Here is a 16345-nt window from a genome sequence, read left to right as displayed (position 1 = left end):
CTTCTACAGTAGTTCTAGGACCCGGTGTGACTCTATCGTAATTGTTTGAGGGTATTGAAAGTGTTGGTGCAATGTGCCAAAATTGCCACTAACTTCCAAGTTGAGCCCAGATGGTGCTTTCCGAATACTTTTAGAAGCTCGGGAAGCTGGCCCATCAGGATATACCACGGACTATGAATGCGTAGAAGAAGGAAGAAGGTCCTTGGTTCAAACACTTTGTTGGATGCATCTTCGAGTTTCTTGAAACGGGGACTCAAAAAGACATTGAGTGGCTATAAATGGTCCATATGAGACCAATGTGAGATGCAGTGGTCCACTAGGCGGGATTTGGGTAGCCATTTAAATTTGCCCGCATGCAATTCCCGTCAAGTCAAGTGGTATTCTGTTGTCGAGTGCTACCCAACTTGGGCGTGAAGGAGAAGGATCATAATGAATGAGGTGACTTCGTGGTCCCGATTTCCGCTCTGCTCGAATTTCTCAGGGATGAGACTTGATGGTGATTGGGCGACAGATAGCCACAGGTGATCCCTTTCACAGTATTGCACCTCCATATAATGACCACCCCAGGATGATAAGCTCGCACTGTTTGGTCGGAGGCAGGTGGACGAGAAACGAGAGATTCTCCCCTGTTGTCTACTACTGCTATGCTACTCCAACAGCAAACAATAATAATAGCAATAATAACCCTTTCCTCGTTGGCAAACTGAGATGTTTTGTTTCTGGCCAAGCTGTGATGAATCGGCCCAGAACTCGTGAGGGAGAGCAGGACGACAGAAAAGAACCAAGACTCAAGGTGAAAGGGTTGAAATAGGTGAAGTGTCCTCTCTAGCGAAAGATTACACCTCAGGGAGCTTGAGTGCACAACCCCCATCCCCCTTCCCCCCCAGGTTTTCCTCGGATCCTCCTCCACTCCCTCCCATAAAATGACCGAGAGAGACACACGGGGAGAGTCAGTCATCAACTCAGATAAGTGGAAAATGAATGCTGGCCATTGAACAAATAGCAGAGGAGAGAAAAGCAAATTGCCAGTTGCTCCTTCCTATCTGTTTGTCGTATTATCCGTAACAAAATCTGCTCCATTGTACCAGAACCAACGAGCAGAGTTAGCCACCACGATTGGAAGGTTGGAATTTTCTGGAAGAAGTTTCTAAATTCGGGTCATTGATGTGAGTTACATTGCTAGTTATGGCACATTCTAAGTAATTCTTCTTACACTCTGGCAAGCTTTCCCATTATTCCGAGTTGGCCAATATCGTTTAACGGCAATGATCGAGGTATCCTGATCTGTTTATTTGGTACCAGCAATGCAATCACAGAGACAAACCGCAAACCTCAATGAGCATTTGTTTCGATTTGCTCTGGAGCCAAAAAACCAATCCAAATGGTTGTCATTGTGGCTGGCTGGCCATCCACCCAAGGGCTGAAAATCCTCCTCGTTCGATGTACAGAAAACAATTACCAAAAAAACTAGATCAAACACAAAAAAGTAGAGACTGAGGGACATTGCTCAGATTGTCTGGAAGCAATTATATTACCCCAAGATGACTTTTTGCCACCTCCAAGCTTCACCACTCGTCAAAGCTAATTGTATCCATCCTGTGCGAGCTGTGCAGAGTCAATTCAAAAGCCGTTTTTATACCCCCATAAAAAGTGAAAATATGGTATTATACGTACGGCGGCATGAGTCCATCCACTCTCTTCTTCCGGCTTAGCTCCACTTGCCACACGAGAATGGCTTGCATGAGAGTACACGTACAGATGGAAATAAAATAATGCCATCAAGTTCTTCGTGGACTACTCACTTCAATCCTGGTGTGCACATTCGCTCGCTTCCTGTACAACGATTATTGACTGCACCACTAGACTACAACTTGCACCACTAACGACGCTTTCAAGTGCCTTGTACAGTGTATGTACGTAGTGTAGTACGTACGTAGATTCAGGAGATCCCATGGATATGGCATACGGTACTTTTTCGGTAAAAAGGAAGAAAACTTCATCATCGTCCGTGGCCAAAGTTGGTTCTCGCCCTCCTCCTTCAATGCACGTTTTGTCCGTACGTAGTTCCCACTTCTCACCGACGAAACCTTACCTGCTTTTGAAACAGATACTGACAGATTAGTGCTTTACAACCACTCTTTCAAATTCAAGCCATACATGAGCACGCCTCACAATTGCTACCATGAATTAAATATTTCATACATTGAACCTTTCACATGCAAGCCGCGCGCAAGTGGGTCAGCTAACGACAGAGTGGCCCAGTGTCTACGTATGTACGTACTAGTACTACTACTGAGTGGTGGCCGTAATTTGGACAGGCTTCGGAAGGGTTCGTGCGATTCCAACGATTACCCACAAAACCATAACGAAAAGGTGATTATTACCTCGTCTCATATTGTCCAAGCACGACTCGATTTCTCCTGGTGGGTAATAAGCGTAAATGCACATTACTCGATGTCCGTTCACCACTATTTGGACCATCAGAAACACGAAAGGCGCTTGACGTCGTGAATTGGCTGGCTTTGAAATGGGAAGACAAGAGAGAAGCTGGCAAGCATTGCAGAACGCATGCACGAAAATGCTACCAGTACTTTTCAGACTTGGCGATTTGGGATCGGGCCATTATGTCATCAGGGGTAGGAGGTTGGCCACTCATATGGACGAGTCGAGATCGAAAAAGACCTCGGAAGTAAAAGTTGGCCGTCCAATCTGAAAGAAGACAATGAAGCAATCACTTACCTTTATGTCTTTCAATATTATCGAAGGGGGCCATCGGTAAATTTGCCATCCCCGGACGACGGTTGTCATCTATCAATGATGCATTTTTCTGTGTATGTCCCTTGATTGCCGTGACTACTAGTCCCCAAACATTGTGAGGTTGGTCAAGAAAAAAAGAATGGATGCTATTTATGCTCGTACCACACACATGCGCACATCCTAATCCGTAAACTACACGAAGGGATCGCAACAGAGATGTCCTTGCTCGATGTGACAGTCCCCATTCACATCAACATCCACCATTGGATATGGACTCGCATTTCCGCCTCACATACTGACCACGTCGTTTCAATTGTCTCATTAGATCAGATGAGGATATTGGTCTGCGATGTGGCTCTTTCCCTTTCAAGTTCATCATTCATCAATAACAGACTAAATCGTCTCAGTGCAATGAGGATTCGAGTCTATTTATGCGCATACATGTACAGTTCGGAACATGTATGTTATCGGACAAATCAATCAAATCGATGCATGCATTCATGGTTAATCAGAATGAGTAGGCAGACTTGAAAGCAGGTTCTAGGTTATGAGAAGCGATCCAAGTTTCGACCATATACTCTACTTCTTCGCCACTTCTTCGCCACACGATCCGCCGGAAAATAAAAGAAATGGAATAGGGCTTCTCAATTTGTTTCCGCCACATTCTGTCCATTCCCGGTAAGGTTTCATCCAACTCTAATGGAGGTGTTCTGGTGTGAATTCCCGAGCGGGGCTCGGAATTTTCTCTTCCAGTTCTCCAGTCATAATCATAGCTGATCGATCCATTATTTCCGGCCAACGGGATATTCTGAACACGTAGTACAGTTGCGAAAAAAGTGTTGGAAAACAAAAGCAAAAGTGTTCGAAATTCATGTCACACCATCCAAGAGAGCGCCATCATCACAGAGGGGAACAAACCAGAGCAAAGCAGCCAAATTTTGTTCAATAAGTCCCCCGAAGCGACAATGCGACAGTGTGTTCCTGTTCCAGATTACATACGTATTGTCATAAGTTTGGAAAAATGTCATTGAGATGCGTTGAAGCAAGTGCATTTGTTTGTCAACCCAGACCATATCTTTTGTGATGTTCTCCTAGGATGATTGGAAGCGAATCAATGGCGTAAATCATCCTGATTAAATGCATCTGTTTCGCACTCCTAGGAGGTCCACGCTCGATCATTGATATTGGGGAGAAATTAAGAGCACATGGCTCCTCTTCCAACCAACACCCATTGTTGTTTCCGTTGTCCCCCCCTCGAGCTTTAAGGATGAGCCACGTACAGTTAGATGTACGTACTTCTTGGATCCCTCCATCCAGTGGTGCTTCTCATTTGGAGCTGTCGAATGTGGCTCTCAAACTTGTACTCTTTGTTCACTTCTTGCTTGGAAGATGTGTTCGGGTGGTGTGGACTGTATGTGGTTCTCATTTTCCGGTGCTTGCTCATCGTCAATAGCATGTAGTGGGTATGTGATACCTAGAATCCGCGAATGTAAAACGATAGCCTCTTGTTTAGGCTCGGCTGAAACATGGCTATTACAATCAAAGGCTCTATTTACAAACTTCATTACTCGGTTCATGAGTAATGCTTGTCTGATACCAAGTCAAGATATTGAGCTCAGACAGAGCTTTTGTGGCAAATATTATAAGTCCATTTCATCCATCTATCCAAGTGGTAAGACGATGGTGTGGCGACAGACGTGAAGCTAATTGACCATTTGGTCTGTGGTTGGTTGGATTTCTCGTTCCAATCATCTGGCATCCAATTGTCTTTCCCTCCCCTCTCTTTTTCCAATATCCTATATGACTGATGACAATTAAGAAGCTTTTATTTCCCTGTCAAGTCGATGGCTGATGATCCATCTGGATCCATCTTGAGCGCTCGTAGAATACAACCACGCGGTTCAATAGGTAAGGTTCCCTTTGTGTCTTTCAAAGACCACGACTTGACATCCGAGCTGTCTAGCTTTTGAAGGCTGCATCTCTCTTTGTAAACACTAGGGTTGAATTGGCGGCGAGTGATCGCTTTAGATCCGTCGTTGGTCATCCATAACAAAAGGAGACTTTTCAGAGAATCAATCCCTCGTTCGCAGTGCGTGCTTGCATATGTGCAATTTGGTCACTTCTTGATCTGATTCAATGACTAAGCCGAGACAGACAGCACCATGGATTGAATACAGGAGATCCTCTCCCGCCAATCGCTCCCAATAGCTGAGGCTTCTTTGCCCGGTATCCAGTGGTGTTATTGGGCCAGAAGTTGGGACAATCACACACTCTGAGATGCTCGTGATGGATCACTATTATTCTGCCAGTCATCAAGCAACAGACAGACACACACTCACACACACACACACAGTGTTCAGTACGGGCAAAGTATAAGTAGGATTGGATCTTGGGCTCAGGCAGAAACTCCAACAGACGACGAGAGTATGGATCGTTCTTCGTTGTACTGCTGTACGTACGTACGTCTTCTGCATTACTATTGTGTGAGTATGAGTTTGGTGGGGAAGACGAGGGAATATTAGCCATTCGCTCAGACATCATGATAGATGGATTGATGGTTGGCTGAGACAGAAAAAGAGATCCTTTATGTGATAAATGTAGTATATTTACTAAAGGTGGCCTAGTTTCATTCCATGATCATATGTTGTCATTTTTTCCTTATCTATTGGAGCACAATATGAATGTGCTCCCGACGGTGAGACCATGTCTTTCTTGGTCTCCGGTTCGTCGATGGAAATGAAAAAATGTCCATCCTATGGTATACCGTCCGTACCTTCTCATATTTCTGGTGGTCGAATCCGTCTATACATTTATTCATCTCGTCTCCACGCCAGTGATGTAATGGGTCGGTAGTAATGCATGTTGGATGACGAAGGGGATGTTAACTGAAATCTAATTCTCGGTAGGAGTCATGATATCTCTAACTGACGCCTAGTTCTTCTTTCAAATCCAACTCAAGGCATGAAGAGCACGACTAAAGTGTTGTCTTCTTGTTCCTCTCTTCTATGGATGGCATGGATAGGTACGTGTATCATGCCTACCAAGTTATTAGTGAACGATCGAACCTTGAAATCCATCTCGAATGCCCAATAGCTTCTCATGGTGTTGGTGGCTTTTAAATGATTCAAATTGAGGAAGATAGCCAAAGCGAACATAGCCTTGAATTTGCGTTATTAGCCGGTTTAATACCACTCTAAACGATGGCAACCCAATCGATCGTTGCCTAATGAAATCGACTGGTGGCATTACTCATGAGTGAGTGCTATCTTCCACTATTCAGAGGTGTTTTTCTTTCACTACGAGTTTTTTCTTCGCCTTCTTCATTTGGAATGACTGTGCAAATCTTTTTGTGGCAGTCTTAAATCAGCCTTCTCATGCTCCTTCTCCTTCTCGTACCTATGTATGGTTTGTAACTTGGTCTCTTACGAGTAGCTGGGTTGTCTTCTTCCTACATATTGAAAACACCCTGAAAAAAGGTACCACAAACCATTCCAATTGGGTGATGGAAAAAGAGTCGGGCAGATCATTTTTGCCACGATCCACATCGGTCGGACTGATTTATACTTGTCTACCTATGGTAAGCCGCCAAGGATGCGGGTCTTGATCCAAGAATCTTACCCACCTCGATTTGGTTGTCATTTTTGATATCGACCGCTGAGAGGCAGGAAGGGGATCTATTCACGAGACACATTTGAAAGGAGTTCAATTGAAAATAGAGAATCGTCCAAACCTCCACGAAGATTAGTTTATTGATTTGAGCTCCTGGCGTGACAACCATTCATCATTTCTCTGAGAAAGAAGAACCCCAGGAGAACAGACAGAGATATCGCCCGAATCATCCTTTCCCATTTCCAAATTTCCTGGTCCAATTGAAAACTGAAGTCATGATGAAGGAGAAGAACGGAAAAAGAGAGGCTGTCTTTGTGCTCGAAATGGGTTGTGATGCCGGGTTCTCCTATTCCTACCTTCTGGCTTGTACCTTGTACTCGCAGGACTTGGTCCGTGCTGGGAATGAGTCGCTTTATGGGTCATTCTCTATATCCCTTAAAACGGAGGAAAATCCCGGCTTGGTTTAATGCAATCGTGACTGAATGAAATGGCAAAATACTTTGTCTTCATCATCATCATCATCATCATCATCATCAACATCATCATCCATCTTTTGCAATTCTGATCCCGATTCATTTGAATTCCATTCAAAAACTCGACATTCCACACTCGGCATGGAATCTAGACCCAAATCATCTTCTCTGTGGTGTCCTCCTCCAACTCCTCTCATTCCTCAACCAACACAAACTCCAACTCACTCCGTAACTGAGGCACCACGTGTCACTCGGGCTCGTAAGTGTGTTTGCTTGGATGCCTCTTGGAAATGATCCATATTCCACCATTCTGTTGGAAACCATCTCTCGTTCTGTGTACTCGCACGATCGAAAAAAAACGAAGGAAATGCTAAATGTAATATGAGCCAAGAGTGCCCTTGTACTCTTTTCTAAATGTGGATCGCAATCCAGGTTATGAATTCGAATCCCCTGAAAACGAAATTATGCTCGTCCAACCTCTGATCTTAATCCACTTACGCACGCACGATCTGTGTCTCCCTCCCTCCCTTCCTCCCTCCCTCACTGACTGACTGACTGAGTGAGTCTCCTCGCACTTGGTGAACTCCACCCAATGAAATCCCGAAATCAGCCAACCAAACCACCAAGTACGGTAGTAAGCGTGTAAGTGAGTGAATGCGAATGATTTCAGGTGACTTGAATTCCAACGTTGATTTATCTCATTTCCGCCCTGCAAAACCGAAATGACAAATTCAATTCATCGTCATCAGTAAGTCGGCTTTGGCATGCCCTTTCACGGCTTCCCTCTCTCTTTCTCTTTCTTTCTCTCTCTCTCTCTCTCCCTCTCTTTTTCAGGCACTTTCATCTCGTTCTTCCTTCTCGCTACCTTAAACTACATTCCCGATCCGAGTTTATAGACTGTTTGATGCGCCCATGTGAGGATTAGGATTCTATGCGAGGGAGAGGTTCGGGTTCAAAGTTGAGAAATCTATTGAAATACGCGTACCCAGGGAGCGATGGGGAAATGCTTTTTTGAACAACTCATGATTAATTTATGTTTAAAGAGCTAGAAAAGGCTACTCTCGCATTAATGATGATTAATGCTACCACGGACTTCCATTTCGAGCGAGACATTTCGGTCCGAGTTCTCGATGTGATATCTTCAAATGGCCTATTTATCGTGTGTTCCAATGCAGAGAGCAGCCAAGTCACATGCGAACTCTCCGAAGATGCATTTCCACGGTACATTCCTTCATTTCTGAAACTTCCCCAGATGTAGGGACGAGTGTGCATTCAAGAAAGTTTCGTCTTTCCCAACTGCTACACATTGGAGAAGTGAGGTGAATTGGTGCTCTCCTTTCTACAATTTTCCATAAATCAAGCTCGAGACTTCTCTCTGTTCGTTGGCTGGCTAATGCAAACAAGGGCACCACGACTCAGATTGGTAGATATTGATCTCTGAATCAATTGGAACATTTCCATTCCATTCTATTTGCCTTGATAACATGGACCATAAATGTCAAAAAGTCGGAACACGCTCACAACAACGGTAACATCATTGCTCTTTTTTTGTCGTTTCCCTTGGAATCGCCAGAAATGCAATGACACGCTGGGTGAGCCCACATAAAAGGATCATTTCTTTGGCTGGCTGGTTGGCTCGTCTTCATTGTATACACATTGAGATTTGAATGACAAATATACTGCCATTGAAATGTGTCCCAAAAAAGTGAGATACCAAGATCGACGAAGGATCCCGCCATATGTACACACACAGTCACTCTCCTAGAAAAATAGCTGGAATAGTAGAAAAGAGAGAGAGACAGAGAGAGAGAGAGATTCACTCACAAGCAAGATCGTATCAGTCCTGTTGGTGACCAAGCCAAAGCTAATTCGAACAGGAAGTGTCCCAACAAAACCGAAGCAGAGGTGGTTTTCCAGCGAGCATTCAAAAGTAGTCAGGAGCGGTCGATGTAAAGCTGTTACAGCATCACACGAAACCAAAGTTTCCATGCTTAGAACTTCCACTAGAGTTTATTTACTTGTGGTATCGTAACAGACACTGGTAATAACTTTGGCGTTGGCTGGGGTGAAAAATGACACTTAAAAAGAATTGCCTCAAATATCCTTAGTTTGATCTGGCATGTCTTTGAGAGGAAAAGTATCGTCTCCAAACGCAACTATTTGATAGACGGACAAATGGAGAGGATTTTTCCGATGTCGTGCCATCATTTCATCGCCTAAATACACCCTACTAGTGTTTGGCCAGTACGGCATTGCATTCTGTTTTGAAGGCATCCTCTGTTGGGATAAAACTGGAGAAAGAACTGAAACTTTCGCGCTTTGTGGCCTCGAACCGACCATGGTCGCAAACAAATGGACTAACAAACTCACGTCGTTTAATCGGCCAGAACTCACCTCCCCACTTCTAACAGTGGACAATGGCACAACAACTGTGCCACAACAACCAGCATCACTACAATAACCACTAGTTCTACTTAGGGCGATGGTGTTTGTGGGTAGCTTGTGCCATTTCAAAAAGCCGTCTTTGATAATATAATACTGCCCACAATGGCAAATTGGTCATTCACTCGATTTTGGCACGAGAAGGGAGGGAGGCAGGGAGACGAAGAGAGAGAGAGGAAGGGAAAGAAACGGTTTCCCGAGCTATTTATAGTCGCGGCGTTTCAGGTAAGAATTTGACAGATTGGCCCGACTTCTCTTGAACGGTTACAAGGCAAAAGGGCAAGTTGCCATCCGATAATCGTTGCCACACGCTTCACTGGGTTTGATAGCCAATCAAAAAATAGACCCTATTGACATATGCCTTTGCCAGGATTGGCTAATCAGAGGTACAGTCACCCATATTAAATGGCGTGTATCCTTCCATTGAAATCTCAACCAATCGAGCTAAAATAGCCGGATTCAGCTTCCGAAAATGTCGTGAACAGAACAGTAGTAGTTATTTGGTATCATGTCCATGCAATGTTGCCAGAGCAACTGGGAGTGAACTGCTGACGGCAATTTTTCCGGAGCTTTGAAGTGGCCCACCTGCCATTCCCACAATCAAACCAACAACAACAACAACAACTACTACTACTACTACTACTACTACTACTACTACTACTACTACTACTACTACTACTACTACTATTACTATTACTACGACTACTTCTACTTCTACTGCTCTCTATCTTCGATGGAGATTGTCAGTCGCACTCGGAACAAGTCCGTGCGCCTTTCCTTCTGGATTTTCCACCCCATCCAGCATTGGCGTGCGTGATCTATTGTACCAGCTAGCCAACCAACTCACCATGGAGGCAACGAACCACAGCTAATAATTGCTGCCAAGCCAGAAATCAAGTTAATTACCACCTTTTTATTAAAAAAAGCTCAACCAGCGGGAACTCAACCATTCAGTCCCAAGTCGGTTTCGACCGACAGAAAATAAAAAGATTATTTCTCCTCAGAACCGTGCTGAGTCATGAACAATGAATAGACGAAGCTAAACACATATTCAAGTGAAAACACGAAGTCAATATTTGCTACCAGCCACGAGCAGCCAGACCAAAGTGTAATTAGCACGTGACTTACAAACCCCGAATTCAAATAAAATCCTGTCTGAAAAAGCAAGCGGTGTAGGTTAAGCAAACACTTCCCTTCCGGTCATCCTGAGGCTAAATTTAGAACAAGCCATGTAGCACTCGTGTCTTCAAGTTCTGCTCAATAGTTTCTTTGTAGATTATTGCTTTCTTTATTACAACGGCAATTTTCAGTTGTCTATTATTATATGGGCTTGTCTAGCAGTGGTGATAATTCCAAAACAGTAATCAAAACGCACGACGTTGATCTTCATCGTCGAACTGTTGGAAAGCACTGTTTTTCCAGGTAATATCTACTTTCAGATTGATCACATCCGCCTGTAGTTCGAAGTAGCACTGCCTTTTGTGTGAACGAGAGCTTTGATGGCAACGTCTTTCTTATATCAAAGTTACGTCCCATCACTAAATTAGCCTCATTAGGGGTGGAGCTCTGAGTCAAAGAGAAGCGTCACAAGAGACCAATCTTGAATTTATGATTACAACGTTCCTCATCCATCCCCGTTACTTTGTGTTGCTCTCCGTATAACACAATGTGCCTCATTATGAGCCTAGGAGGGCCTAGTTTGTCATGCTTTATCATTGATAGTATGACCTCACCATTGTGTTTGAAATTGTGTTCATGCGTGAGAAATGAGTAGGTTAGTTGGATGGGCATCATAATGATCAAGTCACCTAATCAAAGAGACGATTTGCTCAAAAATGTGTTTACACCAAATTGATGAGCTTGTCACTATAATTAGTGTCTGCTGTCTCTCAGTCCCGGCCTCATAATCATCAACTATAGAGATGATTCAGGCCTCAAGGGAGGCGAACAAGAACGAGTGAGAGCCAAAAAATTGACAATGAGTCAGTCAGCTGTGGTAGGCTGGTAGCAATGCTGTCGGTTGGTTGGTTGGTGTGCGAGAAGTGCCTTCGGGCCTGACGAAAATGCCACCTTCGGTAATTAAACTGGCAATTCTTAGAAACTACTCGAAGAAACAACTCAATCTTTGGTCGACGTGGTGGACTATTATGATTACCATGATTAACATCCACATGCTTTCCTCCAGCCATTTCACGCGAACCATACATCTGTTTGTCGGAATTCCCGACCTTGAAGTCTATAGAAGACTGTGAGCGAGCGAGAGAAAGAAAAAGGCAATCCATTAATCATACTTGCACCATGTTTTAAGCTCTTCGGGAGATCTGTCAACATAAATATTGGTGTCTGATTATAAATTGGCGCTTTCCAAGAAGCCCAACTCGAATGGCTTCCATTCCATTGATTTAGTATTCCAAGATCTCTGGGCATGCATAAACATTATGGGACGAAGACGCAGGCGGTCCCACTTCCAAGTGGGAGAAGAAAAAAAATCTATGAACATGGTTATGTGGGCTATAAATTGTAGAAAAATCGTTTCCATTGGGTTGGTGTGACTAAAAGCCCGTCCTTTACCAAAAACAAGAACAACAACAACAACAACAACGAAAGCAACATCCACTAGGATTCACCAAGATAGAAGGCCGGACGAGAAGCTGAAAGAGAGAGAGAAAACCCTCAAACAAAGTTTTTGAGTGTCCCTCTCAAAAAACAAGACCGGGAAATGAGCTCTCGCTCTTCGCTATTCGCCTTTTACAAAAACTTGAAGAAAGGCTGTTTTCTCAGCAAACTTTTTGATTACTTCTAAGCAACTTTTTGACATATTTAAAGAAAGCCTTTGAATCCCGTCACAGACACATTTCCAGTGGAAGGCATCCTTTTTTTCGACTTGTCTTCAAAGTAAGTACTGCTAGGCCCTGCCAAAATTGATTACCCTTAAAAATGGATTGTTCCTGGCTAAATTCGCCATTTCCTAGAGACCCAATACCTATTTGCTTCCGAGGTATTCATCCACACGTGAAAGAAGGGTCCATGTTATCATTCTTCTTGGCTTGAAAAGGAAATGGACAGAACGAGACAGACATTTTTTTTGGTCAAGATCCCAGGACACCCTTCAATCTTCACTCTTCACATATGAAAACGGGGCCCTTCAGGCCATTGTCATTGAAGGGACGCTTGATAGCGATCATTGGGTGATGTTTATCTGAATTTCTGTCACTTGCTCCCTCCACAGGCAATCCTAACTATCCTAGTAAGATACGGACTGGTCTTGGCAGCTTCAGATGAATTTATTCACTTGCTCGTCCACTTCAAACCGAGATCACGATCCTCCTCTACAGGTTATTATTGTCTGAACAAGCCCGATGGTTTGCTTTGATTTGGTTTTCGACCCCACGATAAGGTTAAGGCTCAGAAACTCTTTTCAGAAGGTGATTCAATCAGCCTATAGTGACCTGTATGTGTGTGTGTGTGTCCGTGTAAAGTCAGTAGCTCTCACAAGTGGATGTGGATAAATTGTCGAAGTAAAGGAGAAGGAATCAGGACATTGAGGGGTTAGTAAGGTGGTGAAGAACCCAGCCTCAGATGTGACCATGACTTGGATATTTGGGGAAGGGGATCCGGAACGTGGTCAGAATTCGAGCTTCGAATGTCTCGAATGTTTACTGATAAGTGATAACGCATGAAAATTGTTCTGACACACTAATCGGAAGCAAGGCAGACCAGGTGGTGTCCAATAGGCAATAGGGGTTGGCCAAGAACCCCCATTTTTGTCATAAAGAGAATTTAGCCTAATCCCTGACATTGACGACTCGCTCGAGTCTGTGAGCTCGGATCCCCAACCAAGGCAGCTTGTCTCTGCCCTCACCAACGACCAACACCAATTTCCAAGCCGTTTGGTTTGTATTTTGAAAAGGGACGCTTTTCAGAAATTTCCCGCCTTTCTTCCTCGACTTCTTTGGGGCTGGCTTCTTTCACCTCTCCTTTTGATTGCCAATCCCTTTTGGATCCCATAAGACCCTCATAGGAGGAGGCTAGGAATAAGAGCAAGAACAGGATAAGGAGGAGTGGCTCTCAGCTCAGCTGGCCCCGTTATCTCATGCTTCGCAGAAAGAAACCCAACCCAACGATGAACAACATTGGGACTACATAGCTAGACTCGAAACGCACATTCCGTTCCTACACTGGTGTGCAAAGAGGCTTCTTCTTTCAATGAGGGAAGAAAGAGCAGAACTCATATTTTCCACCCTCTATTGTAAACCCACATATTGAGCCGACGTGAATCCCAATCCATTCATGACCGAGGTGGGATGAGCGATGAACCTGTTGTGTGTCTCTCTGTTGAACGAACGAAGGAGAGAACGCAAGGTGGCCGCTGCACCTGGGCAACTTCTGAAATCTTCAGAGGATTCACAAATTCCGGGGTACTGCACCTAAGTAGTTCTAGACCTCTTTGAGAACGAAGCTCTCTCTGATTTAAATGCTTGTGTCACGCGATGGGAAATAAGCTCAATTTGTCCAATACCTGCGGACTCGTTGCTTTTGACGAGACAACATGTTGTCAGACCAAAGAAGACTCGGCTATCCAATAATCCTCGTTCGTGCTCCCGATCCAAGTGCTACATACACTACAGACTATTGTTGTAGGGGGAAGATGGATTGAACGTGTCATTTCCAATCACTGCCAGCTCTCCATCACAACCTACGTGGAGTAACATGACTCAAACGACAAGGCTAGGCCCCGGGCTCCAGGCCCAAATCTTGAGAGAGGCAAGCATCTAAAAAACTTGTCCATTCACTTGTATGTACACGCACATTTGTGGCCTATGTATGAAGAGGAAGCTTAAAATGGAACGCGGACTCCGAGCCTTCAAAGCCAATTGGTCCATGGGGATTCTTCAGGATGGATTTTGGGGAAATGAGGAAAGCAAGGCAAGTTTGTGAGGACCCAGGCCCTCCCTCCCAGATATTGATGGCATCTCCCCCGAGACATTTGAGATTCGTCAGCATGATGGTTCTTGGTTTGCTTTATCCTGATAGGAAGTGATGCTGCTGCCGTCGTTGCTGGTGATGATGATAATGATGAGGCTGAGTTTTACAACTTGAATGCCCATGAGAAACGTGCGAAGCCATAAACGATGGAAATAAAACGCCCGGAAAAATGCTGCCTCAGATTCCATTCTTTCGGCCGAGCGAGATCAATGAGATCGCAACAATTTGCCTCTCTGAACGAGGAATGTGACAATATTTATAGTCCATTGTTCTTGAGGGCCGACCAAGAATCTCTCTCTCTCTTTCTCTACCCGTCCGTCTTTCTCAGGCAAGACCATCTTCGATTCTGTCCCAATGCATTTCAAAGGAAGAGAAAGAAGTCCAGCTCACCCCCATTTCGACTGCTGTATACAATTCGAGTGTGCGACTTCTAAACCATTGGTATTTGTTTCGAGGTGCCCTTGACTTTACTGGAACGACCACCATTCGTCGAATTGTTCACTTGATGATTCCGAGATTCTCTCCTGAAAAACATCTCTTACACGGAAAACGACGGAGAACATCCAAGTCATTGTCAAAGGCGATAGAGAGACAGTCAAAAATGAGCACCTATTTACCCGTTCCAGAGTTCAAAAACGACGGCATACCACCAACACATGTTCAGCGTGTTCGTCAGGCTTTATGGAGATCTTTTGTGTCAAAATTCACCCTTTCTTGCAATAGAAAGGGCTCTCAATATTTACATTGGAACCAAGAGCTTAGGGGGTAAAGGGGACGGACGTTGATGGTATTTGCCAAGAAAATTGATGCCAATAATGTGCGCTAAAACGCACTGACACGCAAGTTTTAATATCCGGGCGTTCGTCCTCTTGGTATGTTCGGTGTGAACAACAAGAATGATGTGGCAATGTTCGAGGTGTCTGGTTTGCTGAATGAGGAGACTAGAAATCTTCAATGCAGATGTTCCTTCGCTCGTTCTTCGTGTCGCTATTCTGTTTCCAAATGGTTCCAATGAATAGGCTCCTACTTCGTCTCCTTCGTCTCGGTTGGGGCTAGGAACGAGGACTTTTGCCGAGCCTCCAGATGAGAAATGAGGCTGAGAATCCTCAATTTACTCGAGGATTTGGCGCACGCATCCACCTTAAGTAAACATGGTCCATTTCCCACCTATTTATGACCTGAAGTCGTGCCAAGAGCCTCCGATTTTTACACATCACTATGTTTCATTGAGCTATGCCTGCAAAACCCTACAAGACTGTTCTTTCTAGTATTCGATACCGAGTCATAACGACTTGAGTATCACTTTACGAGTATCTTCTCAGGGCGTAAAGTTTCTCCGTGTGTTTTGTCAAACCAACATGGTTCAAAAGCTTCACAAAACGTGCTTTTGGATCTCCATGCCAAGGAGGTTGTATGGGCATGATCACTAAGACAAACAACAAACTTGTGCCATGGCATCATCATCATCATCATCATCATCGCCCATCGTCCATTGAGCTATTGGGGTGGCTCTGCCCCGAGAACAGATCTCCGCCCCATTCCTTTCGACCATTTCTTGGCGAGGCTGCTAACTCCGAGTTTTGTCAGCATGGAAGACCAAAAAAACTAGATGAAAATCAACATTTTTAGTGCCGACATCAATCTTGACAGAGACGAAAGGGGTATATTTGTGGTTAGTGAGCATCAATGCTCACAGACTAGGCTGGTCTTGGGTTTGATTTGGGCAAATAAACCACTGTTATTGTGGTTTGATGGCTCATTGTACATTGTATTGTGTTTTAGCACTCCTTTTATAGAGTGTTTGGGAGCATTACGGTGCTTTGAAGAGGGTTTTGGAATAAACAAAGTATGTTGTTTTCATTGGCTTCCAGGTATGTTTTTGTCCACCCGGGTTTCAATCCAACGTCTCGGATTTCCTTGGGAGTTGTTGGTGATGTAAATAAACCAAGACTCACATACATGGCTGAGTAGGAGCCTACTTGGCAATAATAACCCACCCAAAAGCAAGGAGCCCTTTCCACTCGTAGCCATTAATACCGTCAAGTCATCATGATATGGTTGGAAACCTGGAATTCGAA

This window comes from Tigriopus californicus, chromosome 9 (assembly GCF_007210705.1).
Source record: "Tigriopus californicus strain San Diego chromosome 9, Tcal_SD_v2.1, whole genome shotgun sequence".
Classification (NCBI taxonomy): domain Eukaryota; kingdom Metazoa; phylum Arthropoda; class Copepoda; order Harpacticoida; family Harpacticidae; genus Tigriopus; species Tigriopus californicus.
This window is presented reverse-complemented; position numbering follows the sequence as displayed.